General features: G+C 58.4%; 1 protein-coding gene across 10 annotated transcripts in view; it reads right to left on the bottom strand.

Moving 5' to 3' along the window:
- The window catches only part of BACH1 (BTB domain and CNC homolog 1), a 46,379-nt gene that overhangs the window by 27,910 nt on the left and 4,128 nt on the right, over positions 1–14,341 (bottom strand). For 6 of the 10 annotated variants that reach the window (XR_004987036.2, XR_004987035.2, XM_036432675.2 and 3 more), the window contains exon 1: positions 1,938–2,084. The gene's annotated coding sequence lies outside the window, so the exon portion shown is untranslated. Of the gene's footprint in view, positions 1–1,937; positions 2,086–14,341 lie in introns of those variants that run through there. The other 4 variants (XM_036432677.2, XM_036432678.2, XM_036432681.2 and 1 more) reach the window with 3 other exon arrangements.

The raw sequence follows: 14,341 nt of genomic DNA, 5'->3' as shown, positions 1-14,341 counted from the left end.
CATGGTATCAAATGTAATCTGTCTTTTTTTATTTCCTTTCCCCGACATCAACAATGCAGTAAGAAATTTACACTCAAGTCTACGGCCATACCACCCTGAACGCGCCCGATTTCCTCTGATCTCGGAAGCTAAGCAGGGTCGGGCCTGGTTAGTACTTGGATGGGAGAAATTTACACTCAAGCTTCTAATCTTTAAAATATAAAAAGAACAGAACTGCATTTGAAATAAAAATTAAATGACTATTAAGAACGTTTTGAAAGAATCAGGAAGTCGGGTGTGTGGTGTTTTTAAAAAGTCCTCAGTTGGTGAATGTTTGGCAGTGGTTAATAAACCCTTCAGGTCCCGAAGGAACATCGGGCCCTGCACCCGCACCATATGCATGTCCTTCTATCCACCTGCATCTTGAAGTTACTGTCTTATCTTACAGAAAAGTAAAATTTCAACGTCAACCTTTTCCTATTTTCTTCCAATAGGAAATCATTCTGCACTTCACCTCTAATCTCCTCTAGTCCCAAACTGAGAACAACAGAATTAAAGGGTGGCTGCTGTTGACTCAAACACAAACGTTGTAAACAAACCACTGTCAAAGGCTGAGTCATCCTTGGACCACAGGTAAGGAGCAGATCCCCTCCACATTTCCAGTTCCTACACTCGGTCAGCAATGGGGGCCAGGAGCCTGGGTCACCTGTCAAGCACGGAGGAGGGTCTGATTCAGGGAGACACACGTCCTAACCACGTCCTAACGGAGGAGACAGGTAAAGCCCTGCTTTCCTGCGGGGCCACGCACACCAGGAAGTTCTGGCTCTCATACACAACCCTTTAAGAAGAACAAGTTAAGTTCACTTTTTGAAATGCATAAGCCTCACAACAACAAAACCACAAAAGGGAAACAAAACACTTAAGTGCCTGCTAGGAGAAACTATTTTGCAACAGTTACTCCTGCTGTCCACGCGCCCCTCGGGCGGGCATTCCCTCCGCCTGGGCAGGAGGAGGCTGCTCTGGCTGCACCGCCGCGGCCGCCGGGTCCCTCCCCGGGCGGATCCCGCGCTGCACCCGCTCACCTGCCCCGGTCCCCGGCCCGGGCCCCGGCCCCGGCCGCCCGCAGCCCTCGCGGTGGCGGCACGTGACAAGCACCGCACAGCTGCTCCCGGTTCCCTCCCGCGCTGGGACAGATGACTCAGCGGCCCAACTTTCCAAGGACCGTCCCACCTGGTTACCCAACCGGCACCCGGAGCCCCGGTGACCCCCGGGCACCGCCATGGGTGCGAGCAACACCCAGCGCGGCCGCCCCCCGCCGAGCGCCCTCCTCGGGGCTGAGTCACCGCGGTCTCCGCTCCGGCCCCGGCCCCGGCCCCAGCCCCGCGCCGCCCGCCCGCCCGGCCCCGCACCGGAGGACACGGCCCGCCCGGCCCCGCGAAGCGCCCGGCGCCCGCTCCGCCAGAGCCCGGACGGAAGGCGCTGCCGGCCCAGCCCGCACCGGCCCCTCGGCGGGTCGGATCCCTAACGCAGCCCGTCGCTTCCCCGCGCCCGTCCCGTCCCCGCAGCCCATCGGCTCGCGCTCCCTCCCAAGGTCCGCGCCCCCCGCCCCCGCCGCGGCCCGTCCAGCCGAGCCCCCCGGAGACCGAGCGCGCCCCGGGGGCGGCGGGGCAGGAGGACCGCGCGGAGCCGGGCAGGCCGGGCGGGACCGGGGACCGGCGGGCTGGGCAGAGGCCCCGGACGCGGCCCGGCACGTACCCCGCTCCCGCCCGGGGAAGGGCGGCACGGCCGGTCCGCGGAGCGCCGGCGGGTCCTCCTTCCGGCGACGCGGCCACTTCCAGGAACCCGGCGGCAGCCGCCCCCGCCCCGCCCGCCCGCAGGCAGCCGCCCGCGCAGGCCCGCAGCCCGCCGCGCGGACCCGGGACCCTCCGGGAAGGGCGGGGGGCGACCCAGCCACTCACCGGAGCCGAGACGCGGCGCGGCCCGACGGACTGACAGCAGCGAGCGAGCCAGACGGACCGACGGACGGCGGGCGGGCAGCGGTCAGGTGACTCACCGCGGCCGGCCGCTCTCCTTTCTCCTCAGCCGCCGCCGCCGCCGCCTCCCGCCGCCGAGACCACGCCCCCTCCCGGGGTCCCGCCCCGAGGCCCTCCTCGCGATACCCCGGCCCGCCCTTCCCGGGGCGCCGAGGCCCCGCCCCCAGGCCCGCCTCGCGAGGTTTCGCACCGCCCTCGCTGGAGGCCCCGCCCCCAGGCCCGCCTCGCGAGGTTTCGCACCGCCCCCGCTGGGGGCCCCGCCCCGCAGCCCGGAGGCCAGGGTGCCTGCGGCTGAAGGGGTCCCCGGTGCTGAGTCCGCGCTGCCTGGGGCCGCGCTGGGTCGCGGAGGGAGCGCGGGCACGGGGAGGGGCAGCCTCGGGAGGCGGCGACGGGGCCGCTCAGCCAGCTGTTGGGGCGGAGAGGAGGAGGCTGACGGCCCTCGGCGCTGGTGATGCCTGGCTTCCCCAAATGGGCAAAGGCCCCCTTCCCTGCCTCCCTCCCCCCGGAGCCCGGGCTCCCGCGGTCAGAGCTGCGGGACGGGCGGGGAAACGTGGTCCCAGCCTCTTGGGTCGCTGGCGGGAGCCCAAGCAACGCGCCTGGGGAAGCTGGGAACTGCAGCTCGGGCGGGCAGGAGAGCGCCTCCTGCAACCCCGGACCCAGACACACCCAGGGTCCAGACAGACAGCACCCAGGGCCCAGACAGACAGCACCCTGGACCCAGACCCAGACAGCACCCTAGACCCAGACAGACAACACCCTGAACCCAGACCCAGACAGACAGCACCCTGGACCCAGACAGACAGCACCCAGAGCCCAGACAGACAGCACCCCAGACCCAGACAGCACCCTGGACCCAGACAGACAGCACCCCAGACCCAGACAGCACCCTGGACCCAGACAGCACCCCAGACCCAGACAGCACCCTGGACCCAGACAGCACTCAGGACCCAGACAGACAGCACCCAGGGCCCAGACAGCACCCTGGTCCCAGACAGACAGCACCCCAGACCCAGACAGCACCCTGGACCCAGACAGCACCCAGGACTCGGACAGCACCCAGGGCCCAGACAGACAGCAACCTGGACCCAAGCAGCACCCAGGGACCAGACAGCACCCAGGACCCAGACAGACAGCACCCTGGACCCAGGCAGCACCCAGGACCCAGACAGGACCTGCAGCCTCTGGCTCAGCAGCCCGCCTAAGCCAGTATCAGGTGTGTGTGAGCCCCTTCCTGTCATGGTCCAGCCAGCTCACCTGACTCCAGTCCCAACCAGAAGAGCCCCCAGCCCAGCCCATCAACTCACAGAATCATCTCTCTACCTAAGGGCCACCAGCCAATCAGGAGTGAGTATGCAAATTAACCCAACAAAGATGGCGGGTTGATTTGCATACATAGATGCTAAGTGCCCGGGCACAGAGCAGGACACAGGCGTTTAGCACCACCCCAGCCGCTCCAGGCCTCTGGGCAGTGTGGGAAGGCGGAAAGGCTGCTCTGGCCGGAGCAAAGGCGATGCCGGAAGCCAGGGGAACGAAGGCCCATTCTTGCACGAATCTTCATTCCTCAGCTATGAAATGCAGTGCAGGAGGGAGGATATAGATAATTGCACACTTCCTCTAACACATATAAAATAGAGAAATATGCTAATTAACCAGGACGCCATAACGAGTTGACGGACAGGAGAAGGTTGCACTCCAAGTGTCAGGGGCTGGTGGCAGGGGCGTCCACACACCTGTGCCGGTGGAGGGCCTGGTCAGCAGCGGCCACGGCTCCATCGAGGGCCGGAGAGGGAGGCAGGGCTGGACCCGTGACTCGAGGGTGGGAGGTGCCGTGCAATTTCTAGTGAGATGATGAAATGATTGTGGCCCTTGCCGGTCTGGCTCAGTGTTAGAGCATGGCTCCTGGCGCCGTGGCCTGCTGGATGCGGAGGGGAGCAGGGCCAGGGGGCTGGTTCCTCCAGATTCACCCTGAGAGTCGCCTTCACCTCCCTTTGCGTGGCTCTGGTGTGCACTGTCTGCAGCGGCGGGAGGGCCTGGGGGGCGGGGAGCATCAGCATCTGGCCCTCCGGCCCGCAGTACCTCCTGGTTAACTGACACGTTCCCTCCCCTCTCCTGCCTCCACGGCTCCGGGGCTGTGTGCCCTGTCGCCGGGTCACCACTGTGACCTGCAAGCTCCGTGTCCCAGTGGGTTTGACAAGGAGCAGCCCGCGGTGGCGGGTCCACGTGGTGCCGAGTCTGTGAGAGCAGCGAGGCTTTCTTCCCCGCACACCCCTCCCCTGAGGCCGCTTTGGGGGACTCTGTGTTCCACCCCCTCTTCCTTCCTCGCTGCGCACCACCCAGACCCCTTCCCCCGCGCTGGGCCCCGCTGTGAGCGACGGGCCCTCCATGGAACTGCCGGCAGCTCTTCCTTCCCAGTAACAAGGGGCTGTGCCCTCTGCGCCCCAGGAGAGGGGCAGGTGGCTGCCTCTGGGGCCACCCAGGGGGTCGAGGGCCGGGCCCCAAAGACCTCAGCTCCTGGGGCTCTGGGGCGGCGGAGCAGCCCAGCCGTGGGCTCAGCGCCTTTCGTAGCAGAGATACAGAAACCTCTCCGGTTCCCCGTCTGACGCGGAGTCTGAGTCCAGAGCCACAGGCCGCCCGAGCGGACACCCCTCCTCGAGCTCAGGGCGCTGGCAGGCACACGCCCATTGGGTGCCAACGCGGGCGCGGGGAACCCGAAGCGGCTGCCAGGTCTGTGGGAGCAGATTCGCCACCTCCACAGGTGACCTGCAGCAGGAGCCGGGCCTCCGATGGGAGGATGGAGAGCTGCCGTCTCCCCCGAGACATATCTAGGTCACGCATAAGAACACAGGGGTGCAGATAAGCCTGTTAAAAACACTCCAATAAAATTCCAGGAAACGGTTCTTTTAAAACATGGGACCCTTGCCAGGCGGGAGAGAGGAAGCTTAAAGCTCTCAAAACAACTTCACGGGTTTGAGCGCGGCAAAAACATCGGGAGTGTGCAATTATCTATATCCTCCCTCCTGCACTGCATTTCATAGCTGAGTAGTGAAAACCTGCACGTAATTAACAGTGCCAGACCTACGGAGGCAGAGCTGCTGTGAGTGGCCACCGAGGAGTCACTGGCTCTCTCTCTCCCCCGCCCTCTCTTTCTCTTTTTTCCCTCCCTTCCTCCCCCTTCCACTCCCTCTAATCAATGGAAAAAATATCCTCAGGTGAGTATTAACGGCAACAACAACAAAAAAGCAAAGCCTCCCGACTTTGTTCAGTAGCGAAAGCAGATCCTAAAATGGATCTTTCATAAGGGGCTGTGCCCTCTGCGCCCCAGGAGAGTGTCCTCCTGGCTGGCGTGGCTCTGTGGTTGAGCATTGACCTGTGAACCAGGAGGTCAGGGTTCAATTCCTGGTCAGGGCACAGGCCTAGGTTGCTGGCTCGATCCTCAGTGTGGGGCATGCAGGAGGCAGCTGATCCATGATTCTCTCATCAGGGATGTTTCTATCTATCTTTCCCTTCCTCTCTGAAATCAATAAAGTATTTTTTGTTAAAAAGTGAAGTGTCCTCATACGAACTTTAGAAAAGCAGGGAGAGCTGCATGCACGTCCATCCTGTTTCGTGGTAAGGAAGTTGAGGGTCGAATATGTCATGTCGTTGTCAAGTGTCACCATGAATGAGTACTTAAGTTCCAGGAAGCTACGTGATCCCGGCCCGTGTGGTTCAGTGGTTGAGTGTCGACCTAAGAATCAGGAGGTCAGGGTTTGATTCCCACTCTGGGCACAGGCCCAGGTTGTGGGCTCCATCCCCAGTGTGGGGCGTGCAGGAGGCAGCCGATCCATGATTCTCTCTCATCACTGATGCTCCTTTCTCCCTCTCCCTCTCTCTCTCTCTCTCTCTCTCTCTCTCTCTCTCTCTCTCTTTCCCCCCCCCCATCTCCCTTCCTCTCTGAAATCAATAAAGATATACTTAATAAGTGAAGGAAGTCAGAGGAGCTGTTGGGAGAGCGGAGAGACCTTGAGAGAGAACAGGGGTCATGGCTGCCCGCCCGGGGCAGGAACAGCGCTGTGCCACCTGGATCGATCGGCGTGAGGGCCCGAGGGAACCGAACCAGAGCACCAGGGAGTTCCTCCCAGAAGCAGACGGCAGACAGGCTCCAACAGGCCAGCCGCCTGGAGAGAAACGCCTGGTGAGAGGAAGTGGGCGCAGCCAGCAACGACGAAGTCACAGGCTCCTGCAAGTCTCAACTCAAGCAAAGAAGAGAGCCGGAGAGCCGGAGAGCCGGAGAGCCGGAGAGCCGGAGAGCCGGAGAGCCGGAGAGCCAGAGAGCCGGAGAGCCGGAGAGCCGGAGAGCCGGAGACGGCCGCGGGAGGGCCCTGACATGGGCAGAGCCCACGGGGGGGCAGCAACGCCGCCAGGAAGTCCGGCCTACCCCAGCCGTGGCCTGAGCCCTGGGCTCCACGAGCAGCTCTGCCTCAGTACCCCACCCAGCACGCCCCATGGGAACCACGCATTTCAAAGCTGCCAGCGTGGCCCTGACCCGTGAGAGCGACCCCACAGAAGGCCTGGAAGGTACACTTCCACGCCATTTATCCGTCCCCACAGCGTCTCTGGATGTTATAAAGCAACCTCCCTCTTCTTGTCGCTCACGTAAAGAAGATGCAGCTAGTCACCTGTGCCATCCCCTGCAGGCAGCCATCCCCGTGCGAAACACTCACGTGTTTGTTCCCCATGCGGTCCCCACCGCAGCCTGCGCAGCAATGTTCTCCCTCGCGCCTCGCAGGGGAAGAATCCCAGACCCGGAAGGTTCAAGAACTCCCCTGGCCACACAGTTAGTGAGGGTGATGCCAGCATTCGCCTCAGCATGCTGCCTTCCAGGAGGGCATTTAGGGGCAACCAGTTCAGCAGGGGAACAGTTAGGCATCAATCAGGCTGGCAGGGGAGTGGTTAGGGGGTGATCAGGCTGGCAGGAGAGTGGTTAGGGGTGATCAGGCTGGCAGGGGAGCAGTTAGGCATCGATCAGGCTGGCAGGGGAGTGGTTAGGGGGTGATTAGGCTGGCAGGGGAGCGGTTAGGGGTGATCAGGCTGGCAGGGGAGCAGTTAGGCATTGATCAGGCTGGCAGGAGAGTGGTTAGGGGTGATCAGGCTGGCAGGAGAGTGGTTAGGAGTGATCAGGCTGGCAGGAGAGTGGTTAGGGGTGATCAGGCTGGCAGGAGAGTAGTTAGGGGTGATCAGGCTGGCAGGCAGGAGAGTGGTTGGGAGCCAGCAGTCCTGGATTGTGAGAGGGACTAAACAGGCAACTGGATATCCCTCAGGGGGTCCCGGATTGGAATGGGGATCGTTATGACATGTAACCGTAATGACGCCAACTTTGTCACCAGGGAGGGTCGTCGGGGCATTCAGGGAAGAGACCCGTGAACGTCCTGCACACGGAGCTGGCCGGGAGGAGCTCAAGGGAGGCGGTTGCTCTGGGTGGCTGAGCCGGGACACAGCCTCAGCCTGGATGGGCCCCGGAGGCCGGGCAGCCAGCAGAGCCACGTTCGTGTTCGATCAGATCGTGTGGAGCTGCTGGGAAGGCATCAGAAAAGAGGGCTGGTGCTCAGCCTCCGCTCAGGAAGCGTGTCAGTCACACCGATAGAATCAGCGATAGGAGAGGCCAGAAATGTGAGGAATGCTGTGCTTGCTCCCCCAGGGGGGATCACTCACAGGCGTGGCCTGTTTACTCTCGTTCAGAAACAGAAATATGTGATGTTTGTGAGCCAGCCGGTGGGAAAGGACGTGCAGGTTACTCTACAGTTTGGGGTTTTTGTTTTTGTTTAAAAAAATAAATAAATAAAAAAAAGCAGAAAGGAGCCAACGTGTTTACAGGAGACACCGAGATGTCTGCTGACGCCCACCATATACTGAGAGGCCAGATGAAGATGACGTCTGAACACATAGTAATCTGGCCACTCACTGTGTGTGTGTGTATGTGTGTGTGTGTGTGTGTGTGTATTAGAGATCTGGTGCATGAATTCGTGCACGGGGGTGGGCGGGTGTCCCTCAGCCCAGTCTGCATCTTCTCCAATCTGGAACCCCTTGAGGGATGTCCAGTTGCCTGTTTAGTCACTCTCACAATCCAGGACTGCTGTCTCCCAATCACTCACCTGACTGTCAGCCTGATCACCCCCTAACCACTCCCCTGCCAGCCTGATCCACACCTATCTGCTCCCCTGCCAGCCCAATTGCCCCTAACTGTCCTCCCCTGCTGGCCTTGGTTTCCCCCCAACTGCCCTCCCCTGCAGACCTGTTTCCTCCTAACTGGCCTCCCCTGCTGGTCTGGTCCCCCTCAACTGTCCTCCCCTGCTGGCCATGTTGCAGCAGCCATCTTGTGTCCACATGGGGGCAGCCATCTTTTGTGTTGGAGTGATGGTCAATTTTCATATTACTCTTTTATTATATAGGATGAGGCCTGGTGCATGAATTCGTGCATGGGTGAGATCCGGCCAGCCTGGCCATGGGGAGAGGACATGGGCAGTTTGCCAGCCTGCCTGCTGGTCAAACTCCTGGTTGAGGGGCCCATTTGCATATTAGCCTTTTATTCTATAGGATATACACTGAGTGGCCAGATTGTTATGTGTTCAGAGATCATCATCATCTGGCTACCAACTGTATAGTGACAGAAATGATAATGGCTCTCCCACCAGAAACAGCCAGAAACTGAGAAAACTCTAGGAAACCACTGTTTTTGGCTGTTGGGTTCGGACGAAGTGGGACCATGCTCCCTGAGAGAGGGGATGCACGTGAAGCGAGACCTTCCTGTGCCTCAGACCCTGCTGGCAGGAGCGACCCAGGGGGAGCCGGTGTCAGCCTGGGCTGAGGGGATGGCACGGGGGAAGTCAAGGCAGGTGGAATCCACAGAGCAGAGCGCTGAGGACAGGGGCCCCATGGAGAAAACCTGCTGAACCACGTCCAGATCTATGGGTGGAACTATCTCCGTGCCCCGATGACGCCCTGGTGCACCCCTCAGCAATGACCCTGGCCCCCAAAGGACAGCCACTGTCTGTACAGGAACCTGACGCCATATGGCAGTTTGCCTGATGTTTGAATGTCACGTTCCTGGAATCACATGTGAAGATCTTCTCTCTGATGCCTGATCTGATGCCTCTGGCACTGAATTGTTTTTGAAAACTTCATCCCTGTCATTATCACTCGTTGGAATTGTAGCATTCTGCGTAGGGCTGGGTCTCAGTTAGAAACAGAAGCATGAGAAAGACAGGGGAATAGGAGGGAGGAAGCAGCAGCACCTTACATTTCAGGACATAGACTCACCTTTTATGATCGTTTTATTCTCACAGTAGAGTTATTTGCTCACGCATTGATATTAATTCCCAAACTCCAAATATACCTTCCACAGTGCTAAAAATTAAAAACAAAACAAAACACATAAGCTTTCATTTTATCTTCGAAGTGATGAGCATTATAAAGGTCAATTTTAAAATGCAAACTGTGCATTAAGACATTGGAACAATGTTATATCCTGTAAACACACCAGGGCAGTCGCTATGTAGGAGCGATTTGTTGTGACAATGTGAGCATCGAGGCCCTTCGCACGAGGCAGTCGCTCGCATGGCGTTCGGGGCGATGGCCAGGGAGCTTCGCACGCGGCACACGTTGCTGTGGCACCAGTGACTCCGAGGAACAGCAGGCGTCCATTGTCTCGTGGCTGCCGCAAGCACGTCAGGCCCTGGGGCAGGGGCCGGAGGTCCTGGCGGGGTCACCCCTAGGTAGTCATCCCGGTTGTCGGGGTTTTCCGAGGTGACTCACCGCCCGTGCTCCGTGCGGGCAGAGGCTGCGCGGTTCCCCTTCCGAGCTGCCTGCACATCCTCACGACAGCGGTGCTTCCGCCAAAGGGAGTCGCCCGACAGAGCCGGGCCGAGGCCACGTGGTCTTTATGCCGTGGCCTCGGGAGCCACGCGTGGTCACCGGGCAGCATCCTTGGCTACTCGACAGCATCTGGTCTGAGTGGGAGGGGACGGAGCGGAGCCTGAGCCGGGGGCGCGAGGGGCCGTCAGTGGGCTGGTGACCAGGACCCTAATGGCAGCCTGAGGCTCAGCATGTGCTCCCTAAGGACATGGCCAATTTAAGAAATTATGTGAGCCAGACCAGTAGCTCGGCTGGTTAGAACATCGTCCTGAGAAGCCAGATTGCAGGTTCAATCCCTGGTCCGGACACATACAAGGCCAACCCATGGTGCACAGATTAGTAGAACAATAAACTGTTTCTCTCTCTCTCCTTCCCTCTCTGTCTCTCCCTCCCTCTCTTTCTCCTCCCCTCTCTCTGCCTCTCTCCCTCTCTCTCTCAAATCAATAAAATAAAAAAAGAATTGATGTTTTAAAAATTACATAAATAAATAATTATATTAAATTCAACAAGCTGCCGAAACCAGTTTGGCTCAATGGATAGAGCGTCAGCCTGTGGACTGAAAGGTCCCGGGTTTGATTCTGGTCAAGGGCATGTACCTTGGTTGTGGGCATATCCCCAGTAGGGGGTGTGCAAGAGGCAGCTGATAAATGATTCTCTCTCATTGATGTTTAACTCTCTATCCCTCTCTCTTCCTCTCTGTAAAAAAATTAATAAAATATATATTTTTTTAAATTCAATAAGCATTTTCTAAATTTTTATCTGTATGTATTCCTAAAACATGTATATACTTTTATTTGCTCTTGCCTTCATTTTTAGAAGGTTCGTATGCTGAAGATGACCTCTTGGCATTTACAATTTTCCACTCGACGTTATATTTACGAGATGAATCCTGTCACGGGCGTTGTTGGTAAGAAGCTGTGTACCATCGGACGGTGTGACCACATGGTGGTTCTCCCACCCCCGTCCCACTGTCAGGCACCCCGGCCTCCCTGGTGCGGCCACGGTGGATGTTCTGCTGGGAACCTGCCGACACGGCACCCTCCTGCTTCCCGTCACACGTGGGCGAGCAGGCTTCCTCTGGGACACGTTCCCAGAGCAGGATGGCGGCCACCGGCCTCTGAGTGCTCAGCTCTGAGCGGTGACGCCTCTCTGCTTCCCCTGGCGATCACATCTGTGCATCTTCCTGCGAGGACCACAGAGGACCTTCCCCAGGGGGTCACGGCTTTTTTTCTTTAAAAGCTACTACACCCCACCCCACCCCGGCCAGCGGGGCTCGGGGCTGAGCGTGACCCATGAACCAGAGTTGATGGTTCGATTCCAGTCAAGGCACATGCCCAGGTTGTGGGCTCAATCCCCAGTGTGCCCTTGACCGGAATCGAACCCGGGACCCTTTAGTCTACAAGTCGACACTATCCACGGAGCCAAATTGGCCAGGGCTGCAGGTATTTTTTAAAATTATTATTTGAGCCAAAACCGGTTTGGCTCAGTGGTAGAGCGTCGGTCTGTGGACTGAAAGGTCCCGGGTTCGATTCTGGTCAGGGGCATGTACATTGGTTGCGGGCACATCCCCGGTAGGGGGTGTGCAAGAGGCAGCTGGTTGATGTTTCTCTCTCATCGACGTTTCTAGCTCTCTATCTCTCTCCCTTCCTCTCTGTAAAAAATCAATAAAAAATATATTTTAAAAAATTATTATTTGAAATCATTCAAGAGAAAAGAAGCCAAAATCAAAGGATATGGATATGTATATATCTATCTCCAGTGCTGAACAATGGGACAACCAGAAGGACGGGCTCGACCAGTTGCTATGACACACATTGACCACCAGGGGGCAGGCGCTCAACACACACGAGCTGCCGGCTGTGGTCAGTGTGCTCCCACAGGAGGAGTGCTGCTGGGCTGAGCGGGGTGCGCAGTGCTCCCGCACAGGCAGATCCCCACGGCCATGCCCCCACCAGTGACCGCATCCGTGCACCAGGCCCCTGGCTGAAGAATGAAAACCAAAAAAGGAGGATGCATCAGGAGAAATCCTGGAGAACTCGTTAAACTGGCGAGGCTGGAAGGAATTACGTCTCAGAGGAACTCTCGGGATCCGTGTTCCCGGCTGGTGACAACGCCGCGGCAGTCCTGACACAAACAGGCGAGGAAGATTTGCACCATCGGCCGCCGTGTTCGGAGCGATGCTTGATCCGAGGTGCGACAGGCACCGTCACGCAGGCACGGCCTCGGGGCTTGGAAGTGAGGGGCGAGCACGTGCCAGCTGCACCCAGATTCCAGCTCCTCCTGGGCCACGCTTCCTCCGCCCTCCTGGCTCATTCTGGCGGGAGCAGGGTGCCTGCCGTCCGTCACTGTCCCAGGCGGCCCCGCCTCCGTGTCCCTGTGTCCTCATGCCCTGGGCTTCTGGGATTGGGCTGTAAACGCCTCCTACATCACGCTGACAGGCTGTCCCCGGGTGAACGCCATGCAGCCACACCTCACGTACGCACTGTAGGACCGGCATCGCTGGACACCTCCCCAGACAGGGACTCTCTTCTGACCTCCATTGCTGAGGGGATTTCGGACGCCCCTCCTTTATCCCTGCTGCAGACAGACGTTCCTCACGCCCATCCTCGCTCTGATGCCCATCCCCTGAGGGAGCCGGGTTCCCCTCTGAGCGCTGAGGGACCTTCCTCCAGAGCACATGTGTCAAACACAAGGTCCGCGGGCCAAATCCGTCCCGCCAGGCCTTGCAATGTGGCCCACACCGTGCTGTCATCACTGCACTCCGCTGCGTTTCCATCACAATGACAGTTTATGACTGTTCAGTAAACCATTCGGCCCGCGATTTAGGCTGGATTTTAGATTTTGGCCCCTTCTCTGATTGAGTTCGACACCCCTACTCCAGAGCGTCAGGCCTGCGGCATCAGGCGGGTCTGAGCCGCGTCCGGCTCCAGAGTCTGCCTTCCCTTCTGCGTCACGTGCCAGGTCCTTCGGTCTGAGGTCCCTGGGGAAGAGCAATCCTTCCCTCCCGAGGCTTACAGGCAGCACAGAACGAAGGAGATGTTAAAGGAATGAGCCCGAGGAACAAGGCAGGAAGGGAAAGGGTCTCTGACCACCACCTCCTCCAGGAACCCCGGGAGCTCTGAGCGCTGTGCCCGCTGCCCCTGTACACACAGCCTTCCCGCTGAGGTGTGATCGCGTGTTCGCACGGCGTCAGTCACAGCACCGCGGGGCCCACGCCCGGAGGCGGGGTCACCGCTCGCCCCGTTGTCGACGTGAGACTCCGTCAGCACCACCTTCAGGGCCGATCGTTCACGTGGGATACGTCACGCAGCCGCCTCAGTACACACAGGACACACAGGACGAAAAGTCAAACATCCGTTCCTGATCCAAAGCAAAACAGGTCGATCCTCACGCTCCATGGCATCGAAGTAAAAGGGAAAACTTTCCACGCTGCACTCAGATTTCACAAACGAAACGGAAGTGCTGTCACCGCTGGAACTCCATGCTCTGGAAGGAAAATCCAATGCCGTCAAATAAGGAAAATAAATGAGGAGTCTGTGCATTGGGAATGACCAGATGCAAAATTCTCATTATCTCAAGATCAGATGATGCTGGAGAAGATTAAATAAAATGGCTGGTAAAAATGCCATTTACAAAAATGAATGTTTTTCCTAGATACAAATCATAATAACAGAAAAAATAAAACTTACCATAGCAAAAAAATAAAAATAAAAACACAAATAAAGAGGTATCATCTTAACAGTGACTACACAGAACAAATATGAAGAAAATGTCACCATTTACTGAGGAGACATCGAAGAAAAGCTGAGTGTTTCTACATAGAAAAGCTAAAAGCTCTAACAGGATCAATGCAGCCTTCAAAAAAATAAATCTTAAAAGGATCAAGACTTTGGGAGATATGTGACTAGACCGGATTAAGTTTATCTGGAAGATTCCATCTACCGGACCCTCCAGGTTGGGGATCTGGAGAGAATGTGATTAGAAAAGACATCTTTCATCGAATACGAAAACAAAACTGCCAGCAGTGAAACGTCTGTGGCCGGGCTGGAGCCTTCCTCGTCCCTCGTTGGGCAACCAACTTCCCCAAACCCATCGGCCCGAACGGCTCAGGGTCCTCAGCTCTGGGCGCTGCGGGTCAGGGCCCTGGACAGGGGTTCGGCCGGGTTTCCTGCCTCTGCGGGTCTGACCAGGACACCAGGCATCAGGCACCGCAGCGGCCACCCTCGGGTCCCACCCGGACGGGCCCGCCGCCAAGCTCACGCCTCGGCTGCTGGGAGGAGGTGGTCTCGCCGGTGGGCGACTGGGGGTCTGCATCCCCTGCCCAGGGGCCCCCAGGGCCCCCCAGGGTGGCTCCCACCCGGCGGGTGGCTGCTCACAGCCCCAAGGGAGCAGGAAAGAGGAGCAGCCCCAGGAGACGCAATGACTGCTGACGGCCATCC

This window comes from Pipistrellus kuhlii, unplaced genomic scaffold (genome assembly GCF_014108245.1).
Source record: "Pipistrellus kuhlii isolate mPipKuh1 unplaced genomic scaffold, mPipKuh1.p scaffold_m20_p_115, whole genome shotgun sequence".
Classification (NCBI taxonomy): Eukaryota; Metazoa; Chordata; class Mammalia; order Chiroptera; family Vespertilionidae; genus Pipistrellus; species Pipistrellus kuhlii.
This window is presented reverse-complemented; position numbering and strand designations above follow the sequence as displayed.